Raw genomic sequence first — 22,575 nt, 5'->3', positions numbered from 1 at the left:
TCTGCAAGTCCAATTCTTGACAAATGTCATACCACCAGCTTCCTAAACAGTGATCAAAAAGGATTTCTGCTTTGTAAAATATATAATACAAATGAATTACTTCATAGCTAATGTCTTCTCCTGTGTAGTCTAATAAAGATTCAGATTAGGAAGCTTACCGTATGTAAAATGTTTTCTCCAATAAGAATAACAATTCTTTGCTATGTTTTCATGTAGCTTAGCAGAGGTAGCAAATAACTGTGAAGAGGCTTCTTCAGATGGGTTTCGGCTAGATAACAGCGTATAAAGGGTTTGTATATGGATTTTTACGAACTTCCAAAATGTCAGAGTAATTACATTTCGGGTTAGTAATGGTCATAATTACAGAATTCAACTCCTTAATAAATCCTGCTAGCAGGATTTCATGTTATGTGGGAAAAAAGTCTTTGGTGCATTGTGTATCATTATATTTTATTTTATTAACTTCCAAATCCCCAACAGAACTGCATTTTTAAAGAAATATATTTTTTAAGCTGAAAAATAAAATTATACTGTATATATTTTTTGTCATCTTCAATAGAAATGAAATGTTTTATGCACCTTATTATGAAGGGTAACTGTAATAAATGGCATCTGAAGACTGTTACATATTAATTTTTAATTTATCTTTCAGCTGGACCTGCATAAGGTGATATAGCAAAGGTTTTAGGAATCTGCTACAACTGAACTATATATGAAGAAAAGTAGGCACAAGCTGATTTTAACTAAAAAAGATTATTTATTGACAGGAGGAGTAACCAAATAATGTGTTCAGCAAATGGTGAGACCATTTGAATGTATAGTGCTATAGCACTAGTACCCATATGAGACAGTAAGAGTGTGAAATAATATTCTAACCAATAGAGAAACTGTAATAATATGTTCAATAACTTTTATTGTGTAATCACTTGCTGAATTTACCCTCTGGGTTGCACATCACAAATATAGAGGGGACTTGTGATTGCACACAGTTTTACAGAAGGATCAACTCTATTCATGATAGCCAATATAGATTTTTCCAATAGTAATTATCGTACAAGTCCTACAATTATCAACATTAAAACAGAACTAGGATTTCCCCACTGGACATGCCTTATGCCGAACTTCATGCCTTTCTCTTCAGGCCAGGGACTCTGTTCTATACAGACTCAAGATAAAGGGGTCAGCCTTGTGTCAAGGTCCTAGAACCTACTTAACCTAGGTCCCTGTAAGGCTTACTGGAGTCTGAAACCAGTTCGCTGAAGGAAGGCCACTCTTACAGTACCCCACACGGTATATTCTCAAACTGAACAGAAGAGTGACTGGTGAGGGAAGAGCCGGGAGAAGTAGTTGTTAGCAGCTGAAGAACCACAACTCCCCACAGTGAAAAGTTGGAAGGTCAGACAGGCCAGAAGTCGAGACAGGTGGCAATCCAGCAAAGTCAGGCACAAGCAAGGTAACATAGTAACATAATAAGTAAGGTTGAAAAAAGACACATGTCCATCGAGTTCAACCCTTTTTTTAAATTTTTTTATTAACTACCTATCTGCCAGTTGATCCAGAGGAAGGCAAAAAAAACCCATCTGAAGCCTCTCCAATTTGCCTCAGAGGGGGAAAAATTCCTTCCTGACTCCAAAATGGCAATCGGACTAGTCCCTGGATCAACTATGAGCTATTTCCCATAACCCTGTATTCCCTTACTTGTTAAAAAGCTATCCAACCCCTTCTTAAAACTATCCAATGTATCAGCCTGTACAACTGATTCAGGGAGAGAATTCCACATCTTCACAGCTCTCACTGTAAAAAACCCCTTCCGAATATTTAGCGGAACCTCTTTTCTTCTAATTGGAATGGGCGACCTTGTGTCAGCTGGAAAGACCTACTGGTAAATAAAGCATTAGAGAGATTATTATATGATCCCCTTATATATTTATACATAGTCATCATATCACCCCTTAAGCGCCTCTTCTCCAGCGTGAACATCCCCAATTTGGCCAGTCTTTCCTCATAGCTAAGATTTTCAATACCTTTTACCAGCTTAGTTGCCCTTCTCTGTACCCTCTCTAATACAATAATGTCCTGTTTGAGTGATGGAGACCAAAACTGTACGGCATATTCTAGATGGGGCCTTACAAGTGCTCTATACAGTGGAAAAATGACCCCCTCCTCCCTTGACTCTATGCCCCTTTTAATACAGTTTAAGACCTTTAAGCCCTTGATGCTGCCGACTGGCATTGCTAGCTACAGCCAAGTTTATTATCTACAAGGACTCCAAGGTCCTTTTCCATAATGGATTTGCCTAGTGCTGTCCCATTAAGGGTATAAATGGCTTGGATATTTTTACATCCCAGGTGCATGACTTTACATTTATCAACATTGAATCTCATTTGCCACTTAGCTGCCCAGATTGCCAGTTTGTCAAGATCGTGTTGCAAGGATGCCACATCCTGGATGGAATTAATTGGGCTGGATAGTTTTGTGTCATCTGCAAACACTGATACATTACTTACAACACCCTCCCCTAAGTCATTAATGAACAAGTTAAATAAAAGTGGACCCAATACTGAGCCCTGGGGGACCCCACTAAGAACCTTACTCCAAGTAGAGAATGTACCAATAACAACCACCCTCTGTACCCGATCCTGTAGCCAGTTTCCTATCCACGTGAAAACGACTTCATTAAGCACAACAGACCTTAGTTTAGAAAGCAGTCGTTTGTGGGGCACAGTATCAAACGCTTTGGCAAAATCCAAATAGATCACATCTACTGCCCCCCCCCACTGTCCAGAATCTTAGGTCAGAACTGGTAGAGCAGTAATTCTAGATGCTGTAGCAATAGGGAGAATCCAGAAGCGAAGTAAGAAGAATCAGGGGCAACTTATGTGGAGCCGCAGCATCATTACGTCATGACGCACATCCTTTCTCCCTCTCTATTTTCATATTATCAGAGGGTTTAAAAGATACCTACGGTATATATTCTGCATCATTTTTTCTTACCCCCTCCTTTTCTTTCCTGTTTTCCCCTCTCTTTGTATTCTTGTTCACATTTCTAGTATTTAATGCTTTTTCCTCCTCTCTATCTCCTGCTAATGTCTGTTGCTCTCTTTTCTGACTTTTATACTGCACTATCCTTTTTCTTACCTCTCTCCCATTCTCTCTTATCCTTACATTTTGCTCTTGTTTTTCTTAGTAGTAGCAACCACCTTAGGCAGCTGCATCCAGGTCCATTTTTAAATGACAAAATTGTGGGAGAAATGAAGAGGTTAAGAGTGCATTGTATGAGGGTTTAGAAAGGATGGTGAAAATTACAACCAATTACACACAAGTCTTATAAATGATTATGTCTGAAGTACAGCAGAATTCATTTTTTAGAAGATATAACCACCTGTTTATACCAAAGACCTTATAATATAGTGAAACAAGCTGAACTTAAAAAATAGCAATGAAAATAAGTAAATGATTGTTTCTAGAATATGTGAGCTTTTCAGTCCAAGGTTATTTCGCAGACACATCATCCTTATTGCAAAAAGGGCTGCTATGCTGCAGGAGAGCAATGGCCACATAAACATGGTTAGTGATTGATAACGTCACATCTGACCTTCATGTTTATTTCCATAACACCTTTATCATTAGTTGGTGATTTATGCATTCTCACTGGGAAATATTTGAGCTTGAAGCAGTTTTTATTGTTATTGAACAAATGTAAAATGCCATTGAAGAGTTCATGGGAGGGGGATTTGCATAGCACTCACTCCACTCCATAGTGAGGTGCTTTGCTAAATAAACACAAGCAGATTAAGCTATAGACATAAAGCTAAATATTTATTTAGAAAAAAGTCCTGCACACCCCAATTACTATTCTCAAAACATATAAAAATTTTAAAAATGGCAATGTTTCAGAGCTTCACGCTTCTTTCTCAAGCCTGAATTCTTGGAAAGAATACCCACACTTTTAAATGCCCAAAACAAGTCTACCATCCGCAGTTACACAAGTATACCATACTGTGCCAGCTCATTTTCATGAATGTAGACATCCCATTGCATCCCTTAGGTTTCTGGTAATAAAGACTATACTCCCTGTGAGAAGATGTGATAATAGGCTTTTAAAATTACAGAAGCGTGAAAAATTTTAGATCTATACACTGCAGACATTTGAACCCAGGGATATGAATCGGGAATATAATTTAACAGCATTTGTTTGATTGTACTATAAGCATGTGATATAAATGTATATCACCAGGAGGTTGTTAGTGCTGAGGACCATCTGTGAACTATGTATATGGTCATTTGCAAAAACTTGATATTCTGACTGATATTTTGACTTAATATTTTGACTCTGATATTTTAATATACTGTCTAAGTAAATTGCATTACTCCTTTCCCCAGGGAGCGTAAAATTCAATGCAGATGTCCTGTTGACATTTTGAAGATATCCTAATCTGCACTGGGTTTTGTTCAATAATCTGAAGATTTAGTGGTTTCCGACATGAAAAAAAAATTGCAGGTTTCAGGTGTCAAATCCGAAGAATCCAAATCCTGAAAAATCATATGATTCTGACTTTTTCACGATTTTATCAAGTTTTTTCCCGCACAAGAAATTTTTGTGAAAATTTACTGATAAATAGGGGGCAAAAGTCAGTGTGGATTTGGTCAGAGTGGTTTTCAGAAAATAGTGAGAAAATTATGGATTTTGAAAAATAACCCCCTTAGTAGCTGCTCCAATGTAGCAGGTGCACGAACAAGACCTGTCCTCACACAGGGGGCCCCTCACTTGTAGCCTTGCCAATATCCTACGTTGGGTGGCTTTTTCTCTAGGTTGCTCTCAGAGGCAGTCACACTGGAGATTACAGGCAGCAGTGTCAATGTCAACAGTAGCACCTTTCACCTCCGGAGTCTCTAACAAATTGGCAGGGAACAGGATGAGCTCTCTCTGTACTTCTACAGCTGCAGACCTCTCATCCAAATCGGCCTAGCACAAAACAGCAGCCTGTCTACACTCCTGGACAGTCTCAAAGTCACTGGTTCTGGCTGGATGCTGCAGCAGGGGCACTTTTATAAACTGTGCCAGTCCACCCTGTGCATTTGGCTCCAAACCCAGGCTCTTCCTGGATCCTCCTCTTTTTCCCAGACATCCTCTGGACATTGTTCTCTCTAAAGTGTGTACTTGTTTGACATAAATTGAGGTGTGCAAACATTCAAAAATGTCCCCTGTTTCACATATGCATTTAGGATCTAAGCTAATGCATGTATTTTGGAAAACAGGGGTTTTTAGTTACAAAATTATGATCATAAAATTTATAAGCCACCATACCACACCAAGGTAAACCCCATATGGTGGTCCCAACTGTATACCTCTGGTCAAGTTTTTTCTGGATTGGCACCTGGGTGTGCACAAAATTTTTTGTGTGATAACACAATATTTTGTGGCAGATTTATCAATGGCTGTATAGTAAATTCAAATTTAAATTTCAAATGTCAAAATTCACACATTCTAATTTTAACCTCTTTATTTGAATGTAAATTTAAATGTGACATTTATCACACCTCAACCTAATTCGAATATTCGCCACCTAAAACCTGCCGAGTTCATGTACAAGTCAATGGCAGAGGTCAGTTGAGCCATTTGGAGATGTTAATAGCCTTTCTGACATTCAAGTTTTTTTTCGGGAGAAAAACTTAATTGGTACGAATCGAATATAAATCTAATACGATTTGAATTTTCAGGTTGGAACCATTCAATTGAATATTAGCCATTCAAATTTTTTCTTAAATAACCTTTCCAGTTGAATTGTGAGAATATTCAAATTGAAAAAAATGCACATGAATTTGAAATTCAACCTTTGATAAATGGGCCTCTTTGTATTCATTCTGAATTGAACACATTCACAAAAACGGACTGCATTGAAATGTTCTTTCCAGGATTTATAAATTCGTTCAAATCTTTTATTTAGTTAAATACATGAAAGTATGTCAGCATTGGCTCAGTGCATCCAACTGATGCGTTTCGTGCCCCATTTCTGTTACTCTGAGGAAGTCCATTTTTGTGAATGTGTAAAAGGTTCCGTTGCCAGGAAGTGGGACTAATGGACACATGACCATCTGGAACCAAACGGTGAGCTCCACACTAGCATGGAAATAATTTTGGATTCTGAATTGAACACACAGTTTTTAAAAACTGTGCACACAAGTGCTGTCGTTAGCGAAAATTTGCCAGAAACCCATCCGCAGGGACATGTAAGGGAACCTTACCCTGGTGATCTAGTGGGCAGCGGGGTCCATCGCCGATCCTGCGGTGTGGACGACCGCTGCGCCGCCCTATCACCAGGCGCATTTTTGCTCAGGCGAAATGTCTCTAATGTCTGTTCAGACACACTTATGTAAACCAAGCTTTTTCATTTTGTGAGCTGTTTGTGCAGCTTTGCCATTTCCCAGATCATGACCTTGCTGGCCATTATGTCACAGTGCAGTTGAATCCTTTGTTATACGGTGCCGGCTCTCACTACTGTATATCATCTGTGCCTGTTCCACTTTTCTGTGGGCTTTGATCTGTCACTGTGATCATACATTAAATATATATTGAGATGAATGTCAGACAGTATACATGTTTTTACCTCTTTTGCTATAAATCTCCTACATGTGCCAGTTTAAAAGCAATCCAGCCATTCAAATTTACCTTGTGTAGAAAAAAAAAATCTCCAGAAAGGAATTCAGGCTCTTACCAGTCTGTTTTCAGAATGATTTTCTGCATATAATTTTTATGATGTACATTGTCGCACACTTCCAATCCATAAAACAATATTTCCAGCTGAAATTGCTCAGTTCATAGATAGTTATATGCTGTCAATAAGCACAGAGTGAAATACATCTCCCATGCAGCCAATCCTCATACAATGCCCCAGGCACTTGAGCATAGCTCCTAGGTAACAGAGTATAACACAAATAAAGTTCATGCCTTCATCATGTGAATTAGAATGGAGCTATGATAATTGATGTGATTTAGTTAGTAGTTATTCACCCTGCCTTGCTACAAGGAATTATAATTAGAACAATTATATTACTATGACATTTCCTGTACAACCGTGCCTTTAGTTTCTTTTGCTTCTAACTCTCTTTTCATATTTTACGTGAGCTGGGGGCAGAATAGCCATTTTTTAAAAAAATCTACTATTCTGAACATATAATATTAGCTCTAGATTTAAACTTTATTGTCAGACTTTATCCCATTGAAAGATTGTGCATCTTTGCATTGCTGCGCAGTGTGGAAGGATATGTCACTCCTGCTATCCCGTGGGAGATTTTTGTTTTTAAAAAAGTAAAAGTACATTTTAAAGGTGAAGAGACATTTGTGTGATTTGTGACCACTCCCCTCACTTATTCTTTATATGTTGTATTTAGTAATATATCAATATTAGGCTTGATAAAGGGCCCGGGGTAGCCCAGTTGCCTTTTTTTGCGTATATGGGCTAAATAAACATATTTTTACCCTTGCTTTTCAGTCGAGTGATCTATTCATTCATTCATTCATAAATATGTCCCTAAAAGATAATAAACATACTCATAAAAATGCAGGTATCACCAAGCATTCCTATTTCCCCATGTTCTCTACTCAATGGCCACAGAACACATGAACAGTGGAACTCTCTGATCTGAAAATGGCAGTGGCAACTAAACTGGTAAAGGGGTTGGAATATTTAAACTATGTAGAAAGACTGTCAAGGTTTGGGTTGATTTTCTATGAAAGAAAGACGCGAGATTACACTTTACAAGTACATTTGGACTCAAGTTGCCAGCCTCTCTTCGGATTCATCCAGTTTTTCATTCAGCACTTTTAAAATCTGCTGTACCAAATACATTTATGGGGTGTTATCTTCCTACCCCCGCCTCCAGTGGTGGTTCAGGATTCTGAGGAATTCAAAGTGCTGGAGATCCTGGACTCAAGAACTCAGAGACATCGTCTTCAATATTTGGTCAATTGGAAGGGATTCCCTCCTGATGAGAATTCTTGGGAGCCTGCAGAGAACATTCATGCACCTCAACTGTTGAAACAGTTTCATGCTGCACCCATACAAGCCTGGACCGGGATGCACCCGGAGTGTTCACTTTGGGGGTGCAGTGTAAGGTAATGGGCAGGTGCAGGTTGCGTATGGTGTTCGTGGTGCGCATGTGAGAGCATGGCATTTGCAGCGTGTGCATGAGTGGCGTGTCGTTCTTGGCGTGCGCACAGAGAATCCGGCAGTCCGCTTAAATAGATACCGCGGCCTTCACTTCCTTGCAAAGTGATCAATGCCTACCAGCTTGACTCTGAGCCTTCTATAGCAAACTTTTGATTCTATTACTCACCTGCCTGGTCCTTGGACCTTTCTGCTTGCTTGTTGCCTACTGACCTTTGACCTGTTCTTCTGGTTTTGATCCTCTGCTGCCTGTCCTGACCCTTGGCCCATTCTACAACTTTGATTCCTGCCTGATGTTTATGTACCTTGCCTGAAAGTGTTGCCCTTTAGAACTTCTGCCACTCCTCCATGTGGCCAGTCCTGTTTCACCTCAAGGTGCTGTTCCATGTGGGATGTGCAGAAGAGGCTTTTTCTCATCACGGCTCCAGTGAACTGTGAGTACCTGACGCAGGATGATGTTGTGATGGTAGATTCTATTGATGCCTTTAAGAGAGGCTTAGATGATTTCTTGGACAAGCATAATATCCAAGGCTATTGTGATACTAAAAATCTACCATTAGTATACATATTGGTGTACGTACTTTATGTATGTGAATGAATATATAGCTTGAGTGTGTGTAAATATGTGCACTGGGGTTTGCTTGGAGGGGTTGGATTTGATGGACTTGTATTTTTTTTTCATTTCTTTACTATGTAATTATTATCCTGGGTTTGGCAAATCAAATGTACATGGTAGTCTGTGAAGTGTATGCAATATAAACCATGTAAAACATTTAATAAGTAATGAAAATCTCTCTACTGCTGCAACTCCAATATCTATTGGGAACTGATGCCCCTGGTATAAAATACTTATGTTTATCCAATTGGCTGCATTGTCGATTTTCTCCTATGTGTCAGAAACACAGTGTTATACCCTCATAGCTTTACATAGCATGACATTTGAACAAGACCTTAAATGATTTTTATCTCTTTAATAATATATGTCAGTGTGAAACCTGTAACTCTTCTCTGTTACACTGTTGTAAAGCAGATAGCATGAAATATATATCCTGGTTATTTTGACTATTTTATTTCTTTAGGAGTCTGACTAGTAATATCCAATTCTAAAATGATAAGCATGACATTATTATTAGCTCTACTAGGATCCTCTCCTGAATTCTCTGCATGCCGTGATTCTGATTTTTTTTTGGGGGGGGGGGGAGGCACCAACGCATTAATTTCAACTTTTCTATAACTACCACTTATTCCTAAGAAAGTCAACAATTTGGGTTCTAGGGTTAGTGACTTTAGAAACTGAATTTTAAGACAAAATAGAGATCATCCCAGAAAACCACTACCTACATCAAGTGGGTTATTTTTTAAAGGGGAAAACCACAATTTTTTTGTAGAAAAGAACCTACATTTTTCGAGATTTATTAAACCCTGAAGCTGCTAAAAGTCAGAATCAAAAAATACTCCATCTCTAACCTGCCGAGTTCATGTAGAAGTCAATGGTAGATGTCCCATTTACAATCACGATTTGTGCTTTCGTATGATAATCCGAAAAAGTTTTAGGGTGTCAAATCCGAAAAAAACCATACAATTTGTTTTTTTCACAATTTTTTCTAGTCTTTGCCCACACCAGATTTTTTCAAGTTAATTTATTGATAAAGGAGGTAAAAATATGCTCAGGATTTTGGTCAAAGTGGTTTTACTAAAATAATGAGAAACTTTCAGATTTTTCGAAATAAACCTCCAAATGTTGGATAAGTTCTACCTTTGCAAAACTTCATTTAGTTTCAAAGTTTCTAATATTTTATGTTTTGCTTAATTATGAAATAAATACTCATATTTGCTCATGTCCAAAAAATGTTCCATTAACATGGGAGCTTTTCTTTGTTTTCATCCTTATAATGAATTTGAAATTTGAAGCTGCCTGCATCTGCTTGCTATGCTATCTGCAGCTTTTATAGCCTAATCCTTTATTCCCACCTAATTGTCACCAGGGCTACTGGCTTCTTGTTGTCCAATTTATTCTTATTTGTCAATATAAGGTTCTCTGATGAGCTTGCTTGTGCTCTCCTCTCTCCCCAACCAGCCAGGGGATGAAATCAGCAATCATCACGCTCAGACGAAGGCAAAAAGCACAACTGAATACAAAGATGAGTGTCATTATTTATAGAATGGCGCTTAAGAGCAATACCTTTTTAAAACACACAGAGGAAAAATAGAGAGAGCACAGAATGAAACAAAAATTCAAGATATATTTAATACAATACTTTAAGGTGTTGATTTATTGACCTTTGAAAGCCCACTAATTTTCCTCTAACTAGTGTGTTACTTAACTAAAGCAGTAGGCTAGAAATGTTGTTCATTATGTTGTGGGTTTCTGTACCAGCCCAAGGCAACCATAGCCCTTTAGCAGGAAAGATCTGTGTCTCCAAAGATGCCCCAGTAGCTCCTCATCTTCTTTTCTGCTGATTCACTGCACATGTTCTGTGCTGCTGTCACTAACTGAGCTTAGGGACCAACTCACAATATACAGTAAACATAGAATATAAATGTCACAGTATAAAGCTGATTAATACAGATAATTACTACATGGCAGCACAAAAACCAGTGCAACTAGCATCAGAATTTAACAATCAGCCCTGTAGCATCAGCTTATATTACAGACCAACCTCATTTTCTTCTTTATCATTTGCGACGACCCCTAAGCTTAGCTTCTTAACAGCTGCTCAGAGCCCACTGAGCATGTGAATGTCACAGACACTTTCCAAGATGGTGACCTCCTCTGTGACAAGTTTGAAGTCCTGGATCATTGCTGCTATTGAGAAACTGAAAGTTTAGGCTGGTGCAATAAGTTCAGTATATAAAATATGGCATTTTTAGCCTTATTTATTTTTAGGGATGAATTCTCCTTTAAGGACAGGGCTGTCTTGTACCCATTGGTGTTACGCTCATCACCTTCATTATCCAGGGTGAGGTGCAGAACTCAGCTCTTGGTAAAGAACCCCCACAAAGTACATAAATCTAGCCCAGAGCTATTTTGTTAAGCTATGTGTGTGCTCTCATGAAGATCTCATACTGATTTGATACTGATACAGTGTCATGTGACATGGTCTTAGTCTGCTAATGCAGAAGTGTTAATAAAGTTATATCTTCTTGAAGCAAGAGAAGGATGGTGTCTGTGTGCAATTTCTCCTCTGTCTAAAATAAAGCTGCAGTCTCACGTGAGATTGAGCTACTGGTTATCCCATCTCTTAAGCAGAATGGCATCATATTTACACTACTTTGAGGTCAGGGCACTCTTAGCTCATAACAAGGTTATAGATATATGAAAACATAGGTGTATCAGCCATAGGTCCATTAATATCTAGGACCTGAAAAAAAGCTAACACAAATCTTACCATAGATGAACTTTAGGCTTTCAGATGTATCTAGGAGATCAAAGAGGCATTCTCCGCAAATTATCTCTTAACTTGGCTTCCATCTGGAACCCTAAAGAACCTTCATTTTGTGTGAATTAACCCGTTAAGGGATGCAGTTAAAAACATTGCTTGAACCTTAACTTGAATTTGAACTTTTTAGAACTTTTGTTGCAAACTGCAGGAACAAGTTACACTTTTAACAAAACTATGGTTAGGGCTAGGTTTAGTTTAGTTTATATATTATACATTTAGCTAATACTATTTCCATCATATGAATGCAAAAAGTAAAAGTACACTGGCTTTTGTAAATTTTACAAATAGTACTATTTTTCAGTGGATTGGGGAATAAAGCAATCTATACAATATTTACTGGCTGGTAAGTCTGATAAAATCTATGGCAAGGCAGTGTTTTTGATAAGTTTTTCCTAGTCATCCTTCAGGTTATTGAACTCTAGGCAGTGTCATACTATCATCATTGAAAAACAATCGAGTCACCCTTTGTGACCAATCAATTGTTTTTGTCTTGAAAGCTTGTTACCCTTTAAACCCTTATTAGAGGCCAGGGAGGGGTTATAATGTGAGGGCTTCAATCATGCAGTATCCTATTTACCAAAAACATACAGCACCAGTAATGCAGCTGAATTTCCTACTCACAGGATTACACTTTTTCAGATGCGTATCAATAAATTAACTTGCTTCCTACATGGATCCTTAGCAGCAATCTATCAGTGGATTAAAAAAGTGGTGCATCGCCCTTAGCATAAATAACCATTTATTGTTTATAAAATCATAAAAGTAATGCACTTACACTATACTTTAAAACAATTGCTTCCCAGTCCCAATGTTAAGCAGTTTTGATGTTCATTCCATAAGAGATCAGTTAGTTCCCTGTCCTTGTTTCTCAGCTCAGGGTCGGACTGGGCTGGCGGGACACTGGGAAAAAACCCGGTGGGCCCATGATCCGCACCCTGCTCTTGTTTTACCTGCTGCAACCTCCATTGTTTGAGCAGGTTGCGTGCCTGTACGCACGAGCATATGCGCGGGGCTGCGCAGCTGGGAGGGGGGCCCTGTGACAGCAGCCCTGGTGGGCCCCAGTCCCCCCAGTCCGACCCTGTCTCCGCTCATGCTGAACTTGGAATTGACGTAATTGCTTCACTAGTTATTGTAAACTATTGTAAATTACGCAAGTGTAGCAGTTCATATCAGCATTATTACTGGCGAATTGCATGTTTTTTGGAGCTTATTTAGGTTAACTGCATAATCTGCTTTAAATCTTGCAGATTTTTTTGGCACCACTGCCATTGGCCACACTATGAATATATATATGAATAAATTTATATAAAATAGAATTTATTACCAGTTTATAATATATTATTAATTATGGGCAATTAAGTACTTTCAGGAAAAGATTATTTCCCCAATATATTAATTAAAAGTACATTTATAAGTATCATTCTTCCCCAGTGCACACATTTTTGCTGCTTATGTTTAAAAACTGACTATATTCCTTTTTTACTATACACTTTCTGTCTTCATTTATTAAACCTTGCGAGACAACTTCTGCAATTAACGATAATAGACGTTAATATATTACCTTAACAGAATATTAGCAATTACAGAAGTGCTCATACTTTAGTAAACTCACTCATGAGGATTTTCTGGCATTTTTTTCTGGCTTAGGCAAAAAATTAGGAAAAATTCATGAAATGCATTGAAGTCAATGGGTGTTTTTTTTGGGCAACATTTTTGTCAAAATACAGTACATTAACATTAACGGCCGTTTTTTTCTTGTAGTGTCGTTTTTTTTTCACAGCTTTTTTTGCCAGGAAACTCATGGCTGGCGAAAAAATTTGGCCATCACTAAGGGGCCCATTCACTAAGTTCAAGTGAAGGAATAGAGGAAAAAAAACTTCGAATTTCGAAGTGTTTTTTTGGCTACTTCGACCATCGCATGGGCTACTTCGACCTTCTACTATGACTTCAAATCGAACGATTCGAACTAAAAATCCTTTGACCCCCTAGTTCACCATCTAAAAGCTACCAAAGTCAATGTTAGACTATGGGGAAGGTCCCCATAGGCTTTCCAAGTTTTTTCTGATTGAAGGATAATCCTTCGATCGATGGATTATTCCACGAACGTTCGATCGAACGAATTGCGCAAAATCCTTCGACTTCGATATTCGAAGTCGAAGGATTTTAATTCGCCAGTCGAATATCGAGGGTTAATTAACCCTCGATATTCGACCCTTAATACATCTGCCCCTACATGTAAGGTGTTCGGCACACACACTGTGCTAGATTGTTGTTTGTCTTGTAGTCAGAGTATATCATTCTTTGGTGTTTGTTACATTGCTAAAGATCTAGGCTTAGATTCAAACTAATGTATTTGCATGTTTTTTAGCATATGATTTCAAATGTTATTTGCATTTCGTTTTATTGTTAATGAAATGTTTATACAATGTTGAAGTGCTCTACCTCTGTATGCTTTCTTTCTAAATCAGGTGCTCAGCAGTAAAATATCCCACCTGCCATGGGTTAGACTAGAGAATACACAAGGAAAGTCCAAAGCACTGCGGCACACTGACAAGATGAATGTGTTTATATTCGCTTGATAAAGGGCCCTGTGAGGCCTGAAACGTTGCCCTTTGTCTACTTGAATTGGAGCCAATAAATACCACGAATATAAACACATTCATCTTGTCAGTGTGCCGCAGTGATTTGAACTTTGAATGAAATGTTTATAGTTATCTGTAATTTTAATTAAAATGTAATAAAGTTGTAGCCAGGTTTTTATTGCTTTTAGAAAATAATAAATAATGGTGTTTTATTTCTTCAAAGATTGCACATTCAATTCAGGCATTACATGGTCACAAGTACTGGCAATATTTGTATCTACGGTACAGAGGAGCAGCAACCCTACATTATGGTCTGAGCAAAAGCTTTTACACGTTGTGTATTTTAAGTTCACGAGTTGAAGCATTGTTATTAATAAACACTTTTTTTTTTTTTGCAAAAAAAAAAAAAAAAAAAAACCTACCCCCATAGCCCACATAGACCCCCTCCCTCCCTGAATCTGCACCGAGGAGTAAGTAAAAAGTTAGAGGTATTTGCACGGGTAGCAGCTAGGCTGGGGGGGGCAGGGAGGGGGGTCTATGTGGGGCAGGTTTTTTTTTAATAAGGGGTTTTCTCCTAACTCCACTACTGCTTATATAATGCAAACTTCTGTACACAGCAGGTGCCATTCATATTTATAAAGTCAAAGTTTAATACAAAGGACATTTTCATTATTAGAAAGCATTAGAAATGCAAGGTCACAATAATGTAAATACAAATATCATTCATTTTACTGCATTGCTTAACCCCTTAACTGCTAACTGCCATGACAAACCATTTCCCAGCATTCTTTAAGTTCACAGTATAATCCAAGGGTCCCCAACCTTTTTTTACCCGTGAGTCGCATTCAACTGTAAAAAGAGTTGGGGAGCAACTCAAACATGAAAAATGTTCCTGGGAATGCCAAATAAGGGCTACTTGGTAGCTTCTATGTGGACTGGCAGCCTGTTTTATTCTGTTTGGCAGTACATTTGATTTGACCATTTATGCAACTTGCTTCCGAGCAAAGAATTCAAAAATAAGCACCTGCTTTAAGGCCACTGGGAGCAACAGCCAATCGGTTGATGAGCAACATGTTTCTTGCATGTCACTGGTTGGGGATCACTGTTGCAATGCAAACCCTCACTCAGTTTGTTCCATTATGAAGTGATGGATTCTGTTTTTCATAGTGAGGGATGTTCCTCTGTACAATGGACATTTATATTCTGCATACTGCAAGTGTGATACCACATTAACAATCTCTGATTTGTCCGCAGGAAGTTGGGCTATCACACACATTGATAGGGTTGCCATTTGCAGTGCCATTTATAAGCAGGAGCCACCCTACAGATGGAGTAATTGTGTATTTTAAATGTTTTTAATTCATACTTTTTTGACTTGCTTGATAATTTATAAAGATTTATTATTATTATACAATAGTTGGTGTAATGGTGTTAATGTACTTGTAACGTGCTGCTCTTTAACTCCTTAGCTGATTAATACCCACACCGCTGTCACTTAGAATGGGGAACTTGTCACACTTTAGTATGGAATAAACAGGTGGTTCACATGAACTTAAGAACACTTTATTACACTAAGACAACTTTCCCAATTACCATCACCAAACAAGTTTCACCAGCAAACAATACGACCAGTATAAGGTATCCCGGGCCACTGGGTCCCAGATGCCTACTTCTCTCCTCCTTTCCTATCTTCAGGGACACTTTATCTTAGTCTTTCAGCACAGGGGTCAGCCTTGTGTTTCGAGGCACACTAAGCCATACTTTGCCTAGTTTTTCTTCCCCGGTCATTTCCTCTCTCTTCATTAAAGCCCAAGCTGCTTGTTTCACTACAATACCCTTAGCCAAAGAGGAGGTGGCTCACTAAACTCCCCCTTATATAGTCTCCATAGGACATTCCCCTTTCCAACAGCACCTGATGGCTGAACCAGAACTAGCAATAATTACAATAAAACATTTCCCACACTTTGCATACTGTAGTCCCTCCTCCTATTAGTCCATGTTCTGTCTGAATTCAGGGTCAGACTGGGTCAGTGGGACAGACCTGTTCCCTGTGCCTCTTTTTGACCTACCCTCCTGGGTGACTGTTATGGGTCTTCCATGAAAAAAGGTACGCTCAGAGTCATTGGAGGGGGGTTTCCCTGGGGCAGATGGCCATTGAGAGGGTTGTGCCTGAGGTTGAGGCTGTCAGCGGGCATCTGTGGCCAAGATGACATTGGAGGGGTTTGAGCCTGGGGGGACCCCCAGTCATACGCTGTCTTACCCATGACACTTGGTACAGGTATGGGACATGTTATTCAGAATGCTCATGACCTGGGGCTTTCAGGATAATGGATCTTTCCTTAATTTGGATCTTCATACCTTCTCTACTAGCAAATCATGTAAACATTAAATAAACCCAACAGGCGGGTTTTACTTCCAATAAGGATTAATTATTTCTTAGTTTGGATCAAGTACAAGGTACTGTTTTATTATTACAGAGAAAAAGGAAATTATTTTTAAAAATTTGGAGTATTTGAATAAAATGGAGTCTAAGGGAGACAGCCTTTGCGTAATTCGGAGCATTCTGGATAACGGGTCTTCGGATAAGGGATCCCATACCTGTATATAAAACTGGGGATGTCCCCAGATTGTGTAAATCTGAGGGAAATGTTATGATTTAGTTCTCCTGTATGCCACATCATTTCACAATCAACGCACACAGAATTTTCTAATAATATCTTAGATAAACAAAAGGGGTAACAAACATTATGCATGGTAAATACAGTTACAAGTAATTACACCATTTTTTAATAAGAGGCACTAGGCAATATAAAATATACACATGGGCAAAACTAATGAAAGGCAAGATTATTTTCACTAAATGTGTTCATGCAGAAAAGGAAAGGAAGAATATTCCTCTGTGGATGTTTATGTTAATATCCATTACCACAATAGCCAAAAAGAGCCCTCATTTGGCAGTATTATAACCACTGGATTGACTTAATGATTGTGTCCTTAATTATCAAAATGTCACTGCTAGAACCGTACTGTTTCATTACTTCTATTAGGACTGCATATTAACCAGTGGTGTGTGACTAAATGGATGCTTTGTTCCCAAACAATTAAAAATATCTGTTTGGTTTTATGGTGGCGTGTCTAATACTGTTGCTCTCCACTGCAGCTCTCTGGAGATTTAGAATCCAATTATATGTGGATAGATATTATTTTTGACTTGTCAGTGTAGTCAGTTAAACATAAATTAATACTTGGTACATAACAGAAAGCTCAATTTATGCATAGAGCACAAATGTGTACAGTATATTTATAGATTTTCTACATCACCTTCTCATGTATCATTTTCCCAAGGTTTTTTTTTCTTTGTAAGGCCAAAAATCAGGAAATGTCTCTCTATTTCCATTTCACAGACTTGGAAAAAAAACTGGCAGCTGACTAAATTAGAAGATAAATTTAAGAACATCCGTAGATTTACAACCTTTTATTATCTGGCTGCATAAAGGCCAATCATGCAAAGCAAAATGTCTTTTAGCTGTAGAACTAGCAGGGTTGAGTCATTCTCTTGTTTTTTTCCTGAACTTTTATGAAAAGAGAAGATAGAAATAGTTACCCAGACTCCTCAGGAAAGTCCTAGCAGAGGAATTGAATTGTAACCCAATTTAAATGTGACCAATCACAGATACTGTATACAAGCATAGTTCAAATCATTGGCACTTTTTTTAAAATTGATATCAATATACAAATTCCCAGAGATATAACTACAAAGGAGGGCCACAAGTATTTTTATTAACATGTATTTAAGTGCCGTCATATTCTGCAGCACTGTACCTTAGAAAGTATATCAGACATAGAAATAGCACACAATATTGATCCATAAAGGAAGACGCTTAGCTTCCAGTCTAAAAGGAGAAGGGGGGTTGGAGACATAAGGTGGGTGGATGGGCAAGATCAGGAGTTACAGATACGGCACTCAGCACAGCACTTAACAGTTGGCAAAGGCATATGTGGTGCATACTGAAGGATTGTTAGGCTAGAAAGTTCCTTTAAAGGAGAACTAACACCCACTTTTGGTGCATGCGCCGTTGCTACGAAACGGAAGACTGTTCCAACTGTGCATGCACCAATACAGCGTTCACTTCCCGAAGAATACAGAAGAGCCGGAAGATGGCATTTGAAGGAGAAAGTCTTAATTACGTTACGTATAAAGGCAACTTGCATTTCTGTTTAGAAAAGTAAGGAATGATTTCAGTTGGATTTAATAATTTTATTTGATTTATTTTAATTTGAGTTGATTTATTATTTCTGTCCCTTTGGGAGTGTGCTGTGAAATAAATTGTTTAGAATTCTGTGTACTGATGATCACTAGCAACTGGCTGTGCTGTTTTAGTGATTTTTGAAGGTTACTGTAATATGATTATTCTACCTGAACTGATTCATAACATAAAGCCCTAGTCATAGGGAACATTTACTGTGCAGCTTTGGCAGATGCAAGGCAGGGCTGTCCTTACCACCTGCAAAAAGGAAGGCAGTACATACAGGGCTCCATTGTAGCCCTCTCCTGCCAATGCTCCTTAACATATGTCTCTGGATGATGTGTAAGTTAAGGCATAGGTTGTAGGAGTGAATCCGGTAATCTTGTCCAGTTTCCTGCTCCGTTCCTATCTGCTCCCTGTTCCCTCTGATTTTTGGATCTCTCGGTATTGACCTCAGCTTGTTTTTGACCTTTCATGTACTCTGCCTGTTCCAACCTTTGGCCTGTCCCTCATCTGTTTGTTTGCCGCCTGCCCTTGACTTTTGGCCTGAATTTGGAATTGTTTTTTGCTGCCTTGTACTTTTCTGCAGAGGTCTGTGCTCATTTTTTGTTTATCAAAAACCTTAAGTTATACAGCACATTTGGTCCTGTCCATGAATCCTTACACCTACGGGTAATAAATGACTCCTATAATATCAATGGCCAGTCCAGAACAAGTAACTTGTTCTAACTTGCCTTGTTAATAGGCAAATTGAGGGGACCTTGCCCTTTCATAAGCAAGTGAAAAAAATTGTATTTGCATACTTTCAGCTATGTGCATTTTGTAGTCCCGAGGCCCAGACATACAGTAACTGTAGATTCCCAGCATATACTGAATAAATCACTGATTCTTCACGGCAGTGCACACATGACCTCTCACATGTTATCCTATTAGATGTACCACTCGAGAATTTAAAAAAATGCGAAACCCAGAGGCACCAAAAAGCAAACAGAAGTAACATATTTTTCATAAGAATGAATGAAAAACTGGTACCATTGTGAAAGGGTGAATTAAATTCTCCCTGAGAAGACCAGAGAATCACCATGTGTGCTATAATCCCAAGGCAGTAGAGGTAGCAGCAGAAATGGGACCAGAAATAGAGGAGGGTATATAAATCCATTTCCTACTCCTTTGTTCATCATAACCCAACGAAAAGCCTAATGTGCAGTTTCTGTATATAAATAGAACATGTTGTTGGATCTGTGGTTTGCATAATTACAATAACGGCAATTCAGATGTAAATGCTTTCTGTTTAATGACCATTGTGAAGTACAGCACTTAATATGTATGTACTATAAATGCAGAAGCTAATTGTATTATATATGTAAGATGATGCAGAGGAGGTATGATAATTAAATACCATATGGTATATATAATCTAGTAATAAAGAAAGCAAAGTGGTTTTATACAGGGATAATGAGCTGAAACTTAATGGTACAAAAGATTTACATAACTATAACATATATATTTTGATTTAGTGGCTTATATATGTGTTTGGTATTGGTAATACATTGCTATGATGTGACAGAGATCAAATCTTGTACATTGATGATAAAATGTCACTTTATGGCTGTCCAGTTTTATAGGGTAAATGTACATCTTGTGGACATGTAGCCTTATTTACTGACTGAGTAAGTTTTAAAGTGCAATAACTGTTGCAAATTACAAAGTTTTTTTTACCCACATTTGGAGAGAGTGACAGACACATTGTACCACTTTGCAAATTCTGTCAATTCACCCACAGTAACCATTAAATAAATAGCCCAAGGGAACAAAGCACAAAACGAGTACTGACACTGACAGGTTAAATTGCCCAGGTCCCTGTATGCTTGAGGTGGCTCTTAGATTTGTTTTTGCACAAAGCTTTGTTTATGGGACTAGGGCATCTTAAAATACAGACCCAGCTACCTATTGACTACCAGATGTCAGGCTGGGACTCTTTATTCCATGCGACAGCACACATCAACCCTAAAAGCATTCATCGACAGATTGGGTTGTATTTTCTGAAAATTTTGTACTTTGGATATCCGGTCCTGGATATGACACATCCATAATTCTTTGCCTTCAGCCTCAAAATTCAAAAACACTCAAGCAGACAATATGGACACTAAACATTACACAAGAATATGGCAAATTCTCCCTTCTCTTGGCAAGATTATCTGTTGAGCTTGCATTTTATACCATGCATTGCACATATACAAATACAAATATACATAAATACTGCACGGAGGCCTTACTCAGTATCCTGCTTATCCTGCCTGATAAGTAGCAGTTGTTAAAATGGATGCACCCCACCACCCTACCACTACTATACCCAGGAACACAACCAAAGCATCATGGGCCCCAGTATGAAACCACCATCCTTCTTACCACCTGGAGCTCCTCCTTTGTAGCACTGCTTTTACACAGAAAGCTTCAGTTTGAGCCACTGGTGGTTCTGCAACTGACTAAATAAGTCTAGTTAACTTATTAGTTACCAATAATTGAAAGGAAGGCCCATGAAACTGCATATCAGTATTCACAGCTAGAAATAAATGTGTCTCTATAATTTTTCAATTTGCTCCACAGAATTCTGTTCTTTTATTACTTCGGGAGGTAGACATCATAGTGCTTGTTCTGTAGTGTCAATATGATCCATCTGCCATAGACTTCAGTAAAACTGTACCCCAGTGACTAAATTATCATGCAAAATGGCAGAAAACGCGTAAAGCTGTATAAAATGTAATAAAAGTAAAGCCACCTCAGGCTAATTTGTAGATCTGCTCTCTCAAATAGACCTGCTATTTTTATGAGTTTTATGGCTTTCTAAATGTGTGTATCTCATACTCTGCAGGGAAAATTTAACCATTATGTACTCTGCTTTTCTTGCCCAAGTAAACAGAAAATAAAGTCACACATTAACGTGTTTGATTATATCAAACCACTGTCACCCATCAGTGCTCCATGTATTTGCTGTAGGGTGAAAGTCAGTGGCAATTTTTAATCATAATCAGGTGCTTGCCTACACTTGTTAGAGGGAATCCCCCCCCTCCCAACAAAAAAACGGTCTTTGGCTAATGGAATAAAACTTCCCTATACACATTAATAATTATTTTCTACTTCCCCTGATTTATTAATGTATCATTTCCAAGCAACTTTGTAATTCCAATTGAATTTATTGGTTTTGGTTCTCTGGTTCCAACTCATGAAACAACTAATCAAATAACTTTAAAACCACTGAAAATTCATAATTTTTTCTGACCTTCCAAAAATAAATATAATAATTTACACAGACCCCTTCCTCTCCTTGTGGCATTGGGAAGTGATGGATTTTCTACCTTGAAGTCCCAGATTTTCTGAAATGCAGAGGTGCTTCATATCCCAAAATCCATGACTTCACACTGGAGAGGTACGGGTTACATGACTCTGCCAGACAGAAAATGGTTCTTAAAAGTCAGAGGCAGACTATCATGATTTCCATTCCATTTGTAGAATTATTTTATGTATGTTAAAAAAACAAAACATTAGAGTATTAAAAATTATGAAGTAAAATAATTGTAAAATGAAGAATTTTTATCATCTTTATTTCTATGTTTTTTTATGTTTAGCACCCAGATGGGGTAGTTACATGTGGATGTACTGTAGCTGCTGATCAGCATCTGTGAATATGAATGAACTCATCAGAAAAAGGGGCTATTTTTCCCTTTAAAGGTGTTATTACCCTCAGCGGTTTATAGTCCACATATAATCCATAGCTTCTCTTTAGTAATGGCGAATTTATTCGCCAGGCACGAATGTCCTCATTTTGCTGCCGGTGAATACATTTGTGGAATTGCAGCGAAAATTCGCTGGCGACAATTCAAGGTGCGCCCATCACTACTTCTCTTTGAAGGAATTAGGCAATTGTAACAATAGAATTTTGAAGAACAACTTTGTAAAGTTCTGGAATTTTATGTCATTAAGTTATGGACTAGGCTTTAAATATGGTTTAATAATGTTTGCCATACTTTGCATTACTTTCAGGTCTGTTGAAGAGGAGGACCAGATGGCATGCTTAAAAAGTTCTAGGAGTTCTTTTATCACAGCTTGATATTTCCAAGACCCTGATAATCTTGCT

This window comes from Xenopus laevis, chromosome 5S (genome assembly GCF_017654675.1).
Source record: "Xenopus laevis strain J_2021 chromosome 5S, Xenopus_laevis_v10.1, whole genome shotgun sequence".
NCBI classification, from domain to species: Eukaryota; Metazoa; Chordata; class Amphibia; order Anura; family Pipidae; genus Xenopus; species Xenopus laevis.
Note: the sequence above shows the minus strand (reverse complement) of the source record.